The sequence below is a fragment of the Leiobunum rupestre genome, chromosome 1 (genome assembly GCF_980474605.1).
Source record: "Leiobunum rupestre chromosome 1, qqLeiRupe1.1.hap1, whole genome shotgun sequence".
In the NCBI taxonomy this organism is placed as follows: Eukaryota; Metazoa; Arthropoda; class Arachnida; order Opiliones; family Sclerosomatidae; genus Leiobunum; species Leiobunum rupestre.
This window is the reverse complement of record NC_143384.1, coordinates 56,768,087-56,780,387: the sequence shown is the minus strand read 5'-3', so window position 1 is coordinate 56,780,387 and position 12,301 is coordinate 56,768,087.

Genomic DNA, 12,301 nt, shown 5'->3' with positions numbered 1-12,301 from the left:
AAAATGCATTACATTTCAGGCTTTGAAATTTCAAAACTGTACGGTAATTTAAATTGTGGGATTTAAGAAGCCTCTTTAGGGGCCAGGGCAAATGATCATGCTTACGCATCCTTGAGGCATTCGAGATTTACCCTGCTGAAAGATAATGGTGGGTTACGCCATCCATCCCAAAGCATTCGCAAAATGTATCAGTTGATATGAAATGTAAAAACATTTATTTAGCCATCGAAACAGGCTCAGCTGTCATGCGAAAATTAGTTAATACTAATATTTTCAGTCAACTTAAAAGCAGCTAGATGACTTGGGCCTAAGGTGGTGCCTTGGGTATTAGCCTAGCTGATTATTATTATTATTAATAATATTATTATTACCATATGTTGAACGTTGCGGATAGGTCTTCAATAGTTTATTTGAAAACTAATTATGTTATTTGCCAAAGTTTGCCTGCACAAAATTGGCAGAGACCAAAACCTGGAAATTAAAGGGAAAGCTATTAGACATATTCTTTCAAAGCTTATTTTATTTCAAGGCCAGTATATTTTAAATGTTAATAAAAGTGGCTTACCTGTAATTTACGGAATAATGTAGATCCTGTCATTCTGATAGAAAACAAAAAACAAACCAGACGATGTTGCATACAACGTTATGTCACCTGATCATATTTAGTTTAATTTTTTTACATTGCGTGGATGTGGCGATTCCACTCTAATGGCGGCCTTCTAGCTGGTGCATCTCCCCAAATCCGAACTTGGTTCTAGTACGGCCAGCTTTGATCACGCGCTGTTCGCACTATAGTACGAGCTATTAGTAAGTTTTTAAATTTCTTCAAATTTGTTTAGGGTTTAGCTTTATTATCCCTGTTCATAATGGACTAATCCACTTATTCGCTAAATATATAATCCTTTACAATGCAGTCCATAGGTGGTTCCTTTAAACTTAACATTGCGTATGTACTAATTTCCACCACTCTCACCCTATTCGGCTTTCCGTTGCTATGCAACTCTTTTGAAATTTTTAATATTTAGGCTTAGTTTCTCTATTCGGTGTTATAGTTGCAAGCCAGATTTCCCGCACGGTACTGACGAGTCCCAAATAGGACGAAACCGGTCTACCGTTGGAATTTCGGGCTATTTAATTTAATTTAATTTAGTTTTTCACTCGAAGCTCTGTTTGGTCCGAGTTTCGCGTCTTTTTGTTCGCTCGAAGACCTATCGGTACAAGCTATTAGTAAGTTTTTAAATTTCTTCAAAAGTGTTTAGGGTCTAACTTTATTATCCCTCTTCTAATGGACCAATCTACTTATTCGCTAATTATATAATCCTTCGCGCTATTCGTGGAAGTTCCTATGTTAACCTACGGGTTGAGCGCCCCTACCGGGATATTTTGTTTATTTTAGCTTGTTTATACAGACCAAAGGCGGGGAATTCAAACTTATCTATATAAATAAAATCTGATGTTTGTATCTATACTCCTAAGTGTCTTCTGTCTTGCGTCTCTTTCTCTATAGACGTCCGAGCCGTTTAACCTAGGACCGCCAAATTTCTCACAGCTATTCTTATGGCGCAAACACAGCGAGTCGCGCTATTTTCATCGATTTCCAATTAAGTTAATTAATTAAATCATGTATTTTTGCCCCTGGAAAAGTGCCGTGAATCCTGCAACCTACAAACACCTATACAACCAATATTTTTCTGCCTAATAGCGTTTTCCATTGGCCTGGTCCGAGCGATCACGGACTGCTCGTAATTTTTTTCGTTTTCCATTGGGTAGAAAAAACCTGCTCCGAGGGCAAGTTACGTCTTCCATTGGCGGAATCACTCGCTCGCGGACCACTCAAAACTGGTCTGTCTTCAGTTACGGAGCAACTTTTTTTGCTCTCACAAGGATTTCGCGTCGGTCCGAGTAAGAGTCCTGACGTCATCGTAAAACCCCGAGCGGTCTCCGAGCGATCCCAATGGAAAACGCTATCAGTCAATTTAGCGGTACCGTAGGGGGGGGAGAAGGGTTTTGTTTATGACTCAGTCTTCACGGGATTTAAGTTCTAGCTGGGGCCGGGCCGAAGGACGGGCTACCCAGCTAGTATATATATATATATATTGGTTTGTTACCGTCTATGCATGCCCAAGATAATTGTCCAATTCGCACGAAATTTGGCCTGTGACATTATGGCCCCTGCCGTCAGGTTTTAGGGGCGTCTTGAGATTGCTAACCTTCGTAGTTTTTGACCACGGGACCGAAACCCTTGACCTCGCGCTGTCAAAAGACGCGGGTATTAAGTGACACGGGAGTTTATCTCTCTGGCTCTATTTGCCTCACTTAGCTGCCGCATGGCACGACCTTCGACCATGGACACTATACAGTGTCCATGCTTCGACCCTTTTCGCTGGCGTTAGTTCTCTTTCCATAGCACCCCCCCTTCCCTCTCTATCTGTGTCACGCAGGCAACTTTGCCCGAGCCGTATCCATTCCACGCATACCCATAATACCAACCGATATGCTATTTGATTTTAAACGCCTGCAATTTCCAATCAATCTTAACTTCGCAATGACAATTAATAAAGCGCAAAGTGCGGGAATTAATTTAAAAAACCGATGCTTTTCCCATGGTCAGCTTTTTGTGGCGTGCACAAGAGTTGGAGCTGAAAATAACCTGTACATACTTACTCCGCACGGAGAAACTAAAAATATTGTGTACAAAAACGCTTTACATAATAACATCTTACACTAATCAAAGAAAACAAATATATGTTAATATTACAAGATATGATATTTTGCACTATTAAACGTTTGTAATATAAAAAATTACTATTTACTATTTAAAAATTAAAGTAAAGTACATGTTGTTTCCGTTTTCTAAACCCCAATTTACTCAACTAAGTGAAAGCCCGGCCGGAGCTTTTTTTTTTGAGATACACAAACATCGGTGTCGACCCGAGGCCTTAGACACCAGAACACACACAATAACTGATTAATCAGGGTGAGATATGTGTAACGGCCACGCCAACGGGGGGATACGTGGGGACAGGGGTGGGGACACCCGTGGCGGAAGTATCCCGACCACCCGTTGGGGGATTGGTAGTCGTCCTCACACGGCCTTCCACAAACTCTGCCTCCCGGACGCCTGGGATTACAAGAGTGAGCCACTACTCCCGGCTGCCCGGCCGGAGCTTCTCAGCTAGTTCATAAAAAAATTGTTTTATTGTAATTTTTACGCAGTTACCTTGGACAAAACAAATTTTAATAAATTAACTGTTCGATTAATTACTGCGAAACTTATACTCGACGGACCAATGTATATGACTAATGCGAGGGATAATGGTTCTAGTGTTGAGAATGATCATAAATTAAAAACATAGTTTATTATTTGGGAGTGATACAAGGAATTTTTTTACAATAAAATACCATAGAATTTGTACGCATATTAAAAAATACAAATTGGCATTTCAGCGTAAACATACTTCGTTAAAATATTAAACCAAAGAAATAGTTTTCTTTATCTTCTCTTTTTTCAAACTGAACAGTAACATGTATTACTACCATTTAATTGCAAATGTTGCCGATATACAGGGTGTTTCAAAAGGTTATGGCTGCAACAAGCACAAAACAAAGCAGCAGGGAAATGAGAACTTTAAGGTTTGTGTTCGTGTTATAGATAAAAAAGGACTTTGTAATCAAATCGAGGTAACCAGCGTAAAAAAGTAAACTTAAACAGTATATAAAGTCCCTGCTGTCAAAATTCACCTAGCGAGAAAATCCTTGTTCATGAAAATAAGGCGATTGGTTGGCCGCTGTATCGCGAGAAGCGCGTAATCTAAGTTGGCCGTGGTTCTTGTCTCGAGTCATTTCAATTTCTATAGTTATGGTAGGAGGCAGGTGACTCTCTAGCTGGAATCTCAAAAAATGGGCTAGAAATAAGCAAATAGACAAATACACAAGCAATATTAATTATATTCTGAAAGTCAAAGGTATGTTTGACGAATGTAAAGAAAAAATTTTGACAAACTAAAATATGTGAGGGGGCAGAGAAGGATTTTGAGGGGCAACATAATAGTTTTGAGGCACCAAAGAAAAATTTTGAGGGGCCACATAATAATTTGTACCTTGGGCCACATTTCCGGGGACAACTGAAATTCTGAACAATATCGTATTTGTGGAACTCCCTTAGATTTTTTGAAAATTAATTTAAATGGCCTTTGATATTTTATTTGTTTAACAATTTGATGATTAAATTAAACAGGCAGTGGCATGCAATTAAATTACCATAACTTGTTAGATCACCTACTCTAAGCCAACACGATCTTTCAGGTACGGGATATGATATTTGAAAAGCTACGTTATAGTGCTCATTTCCACTCGCGGATAAATCCCTTCACGGCCGACTTCTATTATAGGCGCCTATCGGGGAACTGGTTTTAAATTAGAAGAGCAGACGGCAAAGCACTAGCGCCATCTGATTAAAAATGTATTTGCTATGCTACCAGCTACTTAAGAAGAACTCGGCAGTAACCTATCTTTATGATTTCTCCATGGCATCTGCGGACCCGATGTGGTCTGTCAATATATTTTGTTAGGAAAAACAGGGTACACGGCGTAGAAATCAAAAACTTATGGATGATACACGTCGAAATAATTATAAGCCTATGGACAACAGTCATTTAGTTTCGTCCAATCGCATTTGTCAACATCGTGTCCTCTGGTTTACTACATAAAATTACGCTCCGAAATTTTTATTTTATTCGGCAAAGTGTCATATAATTTAATTTATCGCCAAATTGCCATATAATTTAATTTCTCGCCAAAGTGTCACATGATTTAATTTCCCGGCAAAGTGTCATACAATTAAATTCAACCTTTCTAGATGAAGCTACCGTTTATAGATTCTCTCATTCGATGCAAAGCGCACCCGCGTCTCTCAATCGTGTTTTCAGGCTAATAACCCCTAACCCTGGCTCCCCCGTTGTTTCTCCCCAACTACCGTGTCCAGTCTAGAGAAGCTTTGTACGGGCGGTCATAAAAATCACCTGTGCACTTTTAAATTAAAGATTTAGTCATTAGAATTAGCAATAAATAATTGTAAATTATGACAAGGATAATGTCTGAAATGTCAGGAATCCGGTGGGGGTTTAAGATTTTCTTTGCGATTCGTTTTTTGGTCGCTATACATCTCGTAACGGGGAAAAAGTGTAAATTGTTCTAACGTTCTATTGGGCGGCCTTAAAATCTAATGCATTGGCCAAAGCTAGCGATGTAGTTTCATTATGCGAGTACCAATTCCTAATGAAGTCAACGCGGGAACTCGGTTTACTTTAATATATATAAATGTCAAACAATTTAGTGCGTATTTTATGAGTCTCAATGGGTATAAATGGTTGTATGAACAAAATTGAACATTCGCCCGAAAGGGTTTCGTTTCAGAGATCCGGGCTTCAAAAAATCAACTTCAAAAAACGGATGCACCGCCTTAAAAGTGACGAACTTGATTCTTACCTGAATTAACTATTTTTATAAAATTATAACTTGCTTATTAGCAGTGAAACGATAAAATTTATAAGAAGGGGCAAAATTTGACTATTGTGTTTTCAGAAATAAGATAAGTCCGACAAGGGATACAAGTTATTTTAAAGTATTGATATTGTTACAAATAAAGCTAACATAACACTAGTGGCGTGAAGGTTACTTGGGCTTCACTGGTGATGTTAATAAAATATTCCGTCTGGGGGAAAACTTACCTCATCAGATGATACTGGAGAACTGACGGTCAACAACTACGCTGTTTACATACCACTGGCAAAAGTTAATTTGACTAGGATAGTCAGCTTCGTTTAATGGTTGTACTTTTAGAAGGGTTTATGAGTGGAATTAGTGTTGATGTAGAATTTTCCCATACTATTACGTGATAAACACCTAATTGCCGCCCAATTTACGAGGTACTTGTAAATTGGTAAGAGCCTATTATGTTAAGATTTTAAGATCAATTTGTTTATTGGACTACCTATAGTTAAAAAAAGTCTGAAAGGTTTGCTGCTATTTATTTATGTATTTATTGAACCAATACTATTTTTAAAAATTTGTTTAATAATTAATCAGTAATAATTAATGGTTAATAAGTAAAAGTTACATTCGATTACCTTCGAGGTAATGTTTAGTAGGTGTGGTGGCGGAGTGGTTAGCACTTTTATCCTCGCAGCAAGAGGAGCCGGGTTTAATCGCAGCTTGTGGGTGAAATTTCGGAACCACTCCTGCGTAGAATTGGCAACTTCTCTCCCCACTGGTTAAAGGGGGTTTTACCCTTTCCATAAAAACTTGTATATGTTAACGGTAATAGTAAGTGTAGGGAGCTGTTGGCTTGCGTGTCTAGAATGGCTTTCCACCACCCTCCTACGCATTGTACCCCGGCCACCTGAATTAAAAGGCAATAAAGGTCGCTAGATAACTTGGGCTAGCTAACACCTTTAAAGTAAGTTCTGGTTAGATTAAAAGCGAAGAGAATATTGAAAACTTCTGGAAAATGCTTAAATAAAAAATAATTTATAAATTGTGTAATTAAGTTCTAAGTATTAAGTTCTAAATAAATGAAGTGATGAAAAATTATCGGAATATCCATTGATGAGTAAAAAAGTTTAGCGTAAAGTGAATAAATTTGAATTTTGAGTTTCTACTAAATTATACGACGAATAAAGGAAATAGAAAACGTCTACGTAATTTCTGGTCTAGAAATCGAGCTAGAAGATGCCAGAATGTGACTGTTTGCGTAATATCTCAATTGCGTATAAACTCAATTATAAGCGATCTCTACGACTGCATTAATGATGTGCTCATTTTCATAATTATTTTTGTATACTATTATTTTACATTGGAAAGTTGCGTGGAAACTGTTCATAATAAATTTTCACGGTAACCGCTGATTGCCACGGGAATCAGTTTATTTATCGAAATCTTCCAAGGAAGGGATAATTAATACAGTATTTGAAAGGGAATGACAGTCCCGACTTCAAGAATTCTAGTACTTTGTTGAATTTTTCAGATTAGGCGAAAAGCTAATGAATTTCTGAATTTTCTTCTAGTAGATGCTTTGTTTTTCAATATCGAAATATTCTGCTGAGCAGTTGATGAACTTATCCCGTACACCGCTACGTGGCTCTATGAAAGCGGAAACCGCTTATTGACCGAGAGCGAGTCACTTGTCAATTTCCACCAGAGTGGAATTTTTCTCTTACTATTTATAAGAAATTACCAAATAAAGTAGTCAAAATACTGTACCTCATGAATGGGAAAATAGGAAATAGGTGATTATTTTAAAATAAATAAGTTCAATAGGTACGGATGGATTATGATTTTATGAACGTAAATGCAAATAATATAATTAGTAACGTGTATTCTTCAAATGTAGCTCTATGGTTGGGTATGTTTCGAAATTAAATTAAAAATATATTATTAAACAATTTTCAACTTCAACAGGGAAAAAAATAATTTTGATAAGGAGGATGATGCAAATTTCTGTGTATATGGATAATTTGGCACCAAAACGTGCTGGAGCTTTGGGATCCCAATGTGTCTTAATACGGCCCTGATCAGATTTTAATATTTTATAAATATATTAACATAATAAGGATGAAATTGCAAGAATTAGGCAAGAAATAATAATAATAATTATTATTATTAAAGTAATTTATTGATGCATTTATAATATACATTATTAACAGTGTATGAGTTGCATCGTCCCGATTAGATATAAGCAATATTGCTTGTGCGTGGGCGAGACCTCTTAAGTTATATATTAAAAAAAGATTGACATTATATTATATTATAATCCATTTTCGTTTTTTTAAACTTATGAACACTGAAACATTACAAGAAAAAAATTTAAAATGAGTAGTTACAGGTTTATCGATTTGCTACTATTAGAAGTCAGTTATCATGCTTGTTGTACAGTTCCTCTTTACCAACATTAAATAACCAATTAAAAATATAGGATTTAAACCTGTTTAGGGAGTTACTGGATTTTAAATTATCGTCTAATTTATTAAATAGCTTAGGCCCCAAATATGATGTACATTTTTGGCCAATACTTTTGGTAGTTCTCTCACTATATACATTACCGATTACAACGTTACAATGATACAACAATGACCTAATCTATTGAAAAACTATCAAATACGAATATGACCACTACGACGGAGAGTTTTTCGAAACATTCCAAGATATGAAATAAAACAATTAGGACTTAAAAACTACATTCCGAATTTTAAGGCTATTTTTATGAGGGAGGGGGGGGGTAACTCGAAATGTTTTTATTGAAAAAGGTTTAAACGAATAATCAAATAAAATAATGTGAGCAATTAGTCACGATGAAACCTTTTGCCAAAGCAAACGGTTGCCAAAGTTCAACGTTCAAGTATTAAAAATTAGTTACGGAGTATCGAAGGTTTAAATATTGATTATAAAATTTAAATATGTAGTTTCAAACAATTGTCATATAGTTTTAAATAAATCAGATTTAGTTGAATGAATGGAGTACTGTAAACTGGGAGCTTTTGAAATTGAATAATACTTCGTTTCCAATATCAAAATTTCACAAACATTTGAACCTGAAAAATGACCCATTTCATTTTATTAATTTTAAAACGTGAACAATGGTTTTAAAGCATTGTCCATTATCATAATAAGTTCAATACTATAATAACAAGTTGAGATTTCATTAAATCACCAGAATATAAATAGTGTCAATGACCCCATACGATATCCGGCAACCTGAATTAAAGGCTTTAAATGTCGCTCGATGACTTAGGCCTAAGGTGGTGCCTTGGGTATTAGCCTAGCTGATTATTATTATTGTTATTAATATTCGAATAGCTGTGCTACAAACTTCTGTGCAAAATGTTTCTTCAAATTTCTTTTGAAATCAAAAACGGTTTTTAAAAAAGGTCATCAATATTACATTTTCTCAAACTAATTGGGGACTAGAGGGCTCCTTTGTTCTTGGGTGTGGCAAGCAGTGCCTCGCCGGAGAGTAGTTCGCTACCTAAAACTGTACAAATAGCGGCTAATTATTCCATGAGTCAATAAAAGTGGTTTATTGGACCAAAAATATTCAACGATAAAGTGATCGTTTTGAAGTAAAATTAAGCTAGAGGTTGAAGAAATATTTTTAAATTTTAATTTAACATAGAACAGAGTCATTTATTTCGAAATCGTCGTCATTCATAAAAACGCCAGCTTAAAATTAAAATGGTTCGGAAACCCAATTTTTTACAATTAATATTTGAATCGAGGCTAAGAATTTTACGTAAAACTCTAAATTGTTTTACGTAAATTGCCATGGTAATTTTTCTTCACGACCTTAGGTGTCAAGTCCGTAAATTGAGAGCTCATTGTTGCTTTACTGGTGCTCATAAACATGGAAGAGGAATTCCATCTACTGAGAACTAAATGTGCTTCCAATGGAGTAGCTAAGTCAAAAGAAATGCTTGCAGGCGACCAAAAACATTTGCATTAGAATCAAAAGAAATGATGTGAGTTTACGCTCACCGACGCCACGTTTTTGACAAATTACAACCGACATTTTCCCTTTGGGATTGTGAGTAAAAACCATCTTAACTGAAAAGAATCGCTGTCAAAGTTGACGCAAGTGAAAACCACCAAAATAATTCCGAACAGCTAGTGTAAAATCCAAAATAGTTAAAATAGCTAAATTGGATAAAAAATGTCAATTATTTTACTGTGACGAACATTTTTAGTTCCACATCGAGATATATATACATATCGAAATGGGACTATTGCTATGGACGGATTGTCGTTAAGTGTTGTGTGTGTGTTTGTGTGTTTGTTTGTTTGTTTGTTTGGTGTGGAAAGCAACGACACGGCAGATGGCGCTGCGAAAATAATTTGCAGCTTTGGCGAAACCGGGATCCGACCTCGCAGTCAAAAACTGCGATTAATGACGCCTTTACGCTCTCGGCCACTGGAAGCTTCCCAAAATTTGTTCGGAACTTCTACTGTATTCTTGTCAGTTTTAGCGGCGCGGGGGGAGTTGGCTAGTTAAGTTGTCGAAATTCTCGTCCGTTTTTGCGCCTTATTTTACGTATATTTTCGGAATTTAAGGTCAAGTGAACCTCAAACTTCGAGTCGGGTGGTGGGTGGTTGGTGGTGGGCACACTCGCTTAAGATGCCTCGCTCGAAAGTGAGTACTCGAATAAACGAGCTCGAAAATTTTAAATGTTCGGGTGGTGAGCAGTGGTAGGTGGGCACACTCGCTTAAGATGCCTCGCTCGAAAGTGAGTACTCGAATAAACGAGCTCGAAAATTTTAAATGTTCGGGTGGTGAGCAGTGGTAGGTGGGCACACTCGCTTAAGATGCCTCGCTCGAAAGTGAGTACTCGAATAAACGAGCTCGAAAATTTTAAATGTTTGGGTGCAGAGCAGTGGTAGGTGGGCACACTCGCTTAAGATGCCTCGCTCGAAAGTGAGTACTCGAATAAACGAGCTCGAAAATTTTAAATGTTCGGGTGGTGAGCAGTGGTAGGTGGGCATAATCGCTTAAGATGCCTCGCTCGAAAGTGAGTACTCGAATAAACGAGCTCGAAAATTTTAAATGCCCTCTTCCCCATATGTACTTATAAATGCTCTAAAAGCCCCACAATGAGATACTTATTTTCTTATTTAAATAAATCAACAAGAGACATTAAAAAACTTCATCACTCGTTACACCAAACAAAAGGTTCAAGACAAACTACGAGTTCAATTCACACTGACGAACTTCCTTTTGGGCAATAGAACCATAGAGAAACAATTATAAATTGAAGTCACTATCGGGAGAAGGTATTGTATTATTAAGAACATGCGTACGCTTAAAAAGTTAAAGCATTGAAGACTCTATTTCCCTTCACACACTTACGTACCGCCATTATTAATTATTGGACTCCCATACTCATCCAAAAACTAGGGGCACTCGGGCATATGTAGTTTTATATCTATGAAGGTAAATTTTTATTACGATAATCTTTGCCGTATACCATTCGCAAAACTTAGGTATATTAACTTACAAGTTCACGTAAAGACTACCCGTTTATAGCTCTACCACAAATAGATCGAAATTTAAAATATAGCTTTTTGTCAAATTACCTTGCAAGTTAAGTCAATAAATGACCTCAACAGCTTATGAATTGGTTTGCCCACCCATGTATCCTGAGGGTGGGCGGTGGCCTCTCTTTAACATAGGATGGTAAATAGTATATCTTACTATAGGAAATCACATGGGCTCAGCAGTGTTTATATTAGTTTGCCCACCCGGGTCTCCTGATGGTGGGCGGCATCCACCCTTTCACTTAGGGTGGCAATTTATATATCCAACGATAAGAAATCACAAAGCCTCAAAAGCTTTGTATTAGTTTGCCTACCTGTGTCTACTAAGGGTGTATGGCTTTGCTCATTCGAATACACTGATGTGGAACTAATATTACGGCCTGGGCCGAATTGTTTAATTGGTTTTCGTTATAACTTCTTGCTCATCTCTACTAAATGCAGTTTGCTTTGATTTAATTAAATTTAAACGCAATGCAGTCTAGTTAATTGATTGTAGTATCCATTTTCCAACCCCTTTGGTTTTGTAGGCTTAGAATTTTACAATTATCTATTATTGTTATTTTAATTTTTATAAAATCTAAAAGAAATATAAAAATATTATTTTAATAATATTATAATAAGGTTTTTTCTAATTTTTTGGTTAAAAATATTATGCCACACTCACACTCAATAATTATTTTAAAAAGATTATATCTATCTACCAAACAATCCCTACTGTAGAAAGCAAGTACACTTGGCGAAACAAGGAAACTATACCACGTTGACTCCTTTGTAGATGTATTGGTTTGTCCACAAAGGGTGTAATAATATGACATTGATGTCTAACGCGTAACAATACAACCGAACTTTTCTCGTATTTTCGCAACTGACTTACGAATAAAACGAATAAAAAACGTTTCATTGAAACCTTTCAAATTTAAAATTTTATATTGTTAGGGTGACATTTAAACCATTGTGTAGAGTCAGTTCAAACAACGACCTTTACCAGAAGTGTCTTTACCGACATCCGCATCTCCTTTTTGACATTTAGCCGCTCGCAAAATCGCTTGTTCCAATAAATGCGATTTGTCTTGAAGACGATGATAATTGTTTATCAATTACGTTCTGATCAAATATAGCACACATTTTCACAGACGTTGTTGGATTTATATAAAAAGGAACAATTTTAACAGATTTGAGCATTCCACCAGTTGCTCCTGAACGGAACCTTTCGCAATGT